Source organism: Lolium perenne, chromosome 2 (genome assembly GCF_019359855.2).
Source record: "Lolium perenne isolate Kyuss_39 chromosome 2, Kyuss_2.0, whole genome shotgun sequence".
NCBI classification, from domain to species: Eukaryota; Viridiplantae; Streptophyta; class Magnoliopsida; order Poales; family Poaceae; genus Lolium; species Lolium perenne.
The window spans coordinates 227,867,154-227,870,006 of NC_067245.2; positions in this window are offsets into that span (position 1 = coordinate 227,867,154).

The following is a 2,853-nucleotide window of genomic DNA, read 5'->3' on the forward strand; positions in this document are numbered from 1 at the left end:
AGCAAGGGGGCTTGATGGTGGAGTAGTGGTGACGACGTTTTGTTGAGGAGGCGAGGTTTCTTCTCCTTCAACTAGCGTGTCTGAAGCAAGTACAGTACGTGACGTGCTTGTCCGAGGAGCCACGTCAGTAGTTGGTACTTCTTCCTCGTCATCACTGTTGATCAAAAAATCGGCAGCATAAAAAGCAAGACAAGATAAATATTTCGAGTAAAAAAAAAAAAAAAAAAAAATAAAGACGACTTACGAGCTGACGAGGGATTCAACATAAGGATCGTAAGCTGCCTTCGGATGAGAAGGAACAACTTCTTCAGCCTTAGAAGTGCCGGAATCCTCGGCATCAGTCCTTTTCCTTTTGTTCCTTGGAGAAACAGCAGGAGGAAGGGATTGCGTCGATTCACTGGCTTCAGACTCAACTTCTTTTTCGTGAGAAGCCGCAGATTTGTGAGAACCCGCGACTTCACTTTCAGGAATAAAAGAACCTTGAGTATCTTCGGCAATGATGGCCTGTTCTTCGACTTCTCCATCCTCAGGAAGAGGAGGAAGGGAAGCCATAGTAGGATGGTTCTGCAAGAAAATAGCGACAAAAGAAAATTAGCGAGATATCAATACAATGAGATGCAAGGAAAAGTTTAGAGCAAGACAGAAACTCGAGAAGACAAAATACCTCGGGAAGAGGATTGGAAGCACTGTATGGTTCTACTCGACAAGAGGAGGGAATAGGATCCTTCTTGGCTAGTCGAGAAACTCTTCGAACCAATTTCTCCAAGTCCTTTACAGAAAGATCGTTGGAGATTCTGTTGGCGTCGTTTTTTCCAGAGTACGTCCAAAGGGGATTTTTGCGAGCCTGAAGAGGCTGCACTCTAATCCTAAGAAAGTAGGCAGTGATTTGAACACCAGACAGCTCTTTGCCTCGAGTGTTTTGAAGCTGATGAATACGAGACATGAGTGCCTCTGTCGCCTTTTTCTCTTCCTCAGAAGCTTCGGCATCCCAGGAGCGGCGGCGCTGAATTCTGGCATTTCCGTCGAAAGGAACTATGTTGTGTTCAATGGAGTTGGCGCTTTCTTCGTGAATGTAGAGCCACTTTTTGCGCCATCCTTGGACAGAATCAGGAAATTTGACGTTGAAATAATCGACATCAGTACGAACACAGATAACAACGCCACCTATGTTATAAGTGACGTTGTGGGAGCCATTGCGGCGGAGGCAGAAAATGCGTTTCCACAGAGCCCAATTGGGAGGGATTCCGAGGAAGCATTCGCAAAGTGTGATGAAAATAGATATGTGAAGGATGGAATTGGGGGTCAACTGGTGCAGTTGAATCCCATAAACAAAAAGAAGGCCGCGGAGAAAATCGTGAATTGGGGTCGAAAGACCACGGATAAGGTGATCAACAAAACTAACCCGGTACTCCATTGGAGGCTTGGGGTAGCTTTCTTCGCTGGGAAAGCGGATGGCGTCTTCCTTCTTCATGAGGCCAAGCCTCTTCAGCGTGTTGATGTCCTGGTTGGAGATTTTAGATCTCTCCCACTCAAGATACTCGGTGGCCATCTTGGATTCCGGAGTACTGTGGCGAGTGAGTCGCGTGCGCGGTGGCATCAACGGCAATGGGCAGAGCAATGCTCGTGAGTGCGGATGATCAGAGAGAGTTGGGCGCAGGGGAAGCTTTTGCGAAGAGGAACAGATGAGCGGCGCAAGCGAGGGGATGAACGGAGGTTGAAGAAAGGTTTATATAAGAATCGGGTGAAGCAGTGCGCCGTTGGATGAAGAAATCGTGTGGTGAAAAAAGATCTCCTAGATACAAGGGTAAAAAGGTATTTTTACTGAGATAGGCGTTACCGTACGTGCGCCAGAAAAAGCGGAGGACGTGTGTCCCCCACTTGCACGACGTGTCAACGTGGTGGAAGCAATGGACCCATAGGGCAGAAAAATCACGACTATTCAACAGGGATGAAGTAAATTTGGTTAAGGGAAACATGTCGACAAGGAAAATAAAAGAAGATTGGCGACAGGGAGAATTATTAAATACTTCGGGAGCCTTTGATCAAATACAAGTTTTTGCCCAAATGCTCGGGGGCTACTTCGACAAAAAGTAAAATTTCGAGTATGGCAATATAGAAATTGCGGGAGCCTACAACCAAGCACAAGTTCTTGGTTGTAGCCTCGAAACTACTCCCATCGGGAGCTGTTCGCGCACCCGAGAGATAAAAAAAGAAGAGAGAGATCATATTGGGAAATAATGACAATATAGCGACAAGGTGGACTAAAATGTCGAGCCTACAACCAAGCACAAGTTCTTGGTTGTAGCCTCGGGGGCTACTCCCATCGGGAACGCTGTTCGCGTGCCCGATGAAATTAACAAAGGAAAAATAGAAAAGCAAGAGAGTATATTTCGAGTTATAATTAACTCTACATATACTCCCATCGGGAGAACAATATAAGTCAAAATTGACTCGATAAAATGTGCCATTCCAACAGCCGGAAAAGCACTCGACAATATATTCTCAGAACGCCGAAGTTGCGATCAATTTCTGAATGCCGCAAATTTGCGAAGGTAAGACCCCAGATCCGTTCTGCTAGGCGTGGCATCGCCAAAGACTGCGCTCTGCTACCTTTATCCGTATCAACAGATACGAAGAAAAATCCTAACGGACGCGTTAGGTACCCGATAAATTTGACTGGGACTCGACAGAATGGTAAGACCTTAAGCGGCACCTGTCGAAGTTTACACCAGTATCCCGAGATCATGTCCAGGGACGTGATCTTGAAGTAGGTTTTTGCAGATTGCCACTAGAGCAGTTAACTAGTACCTGATCCGTCAGATGAACTAGCCCCAACTACCATTATCCCTGTAC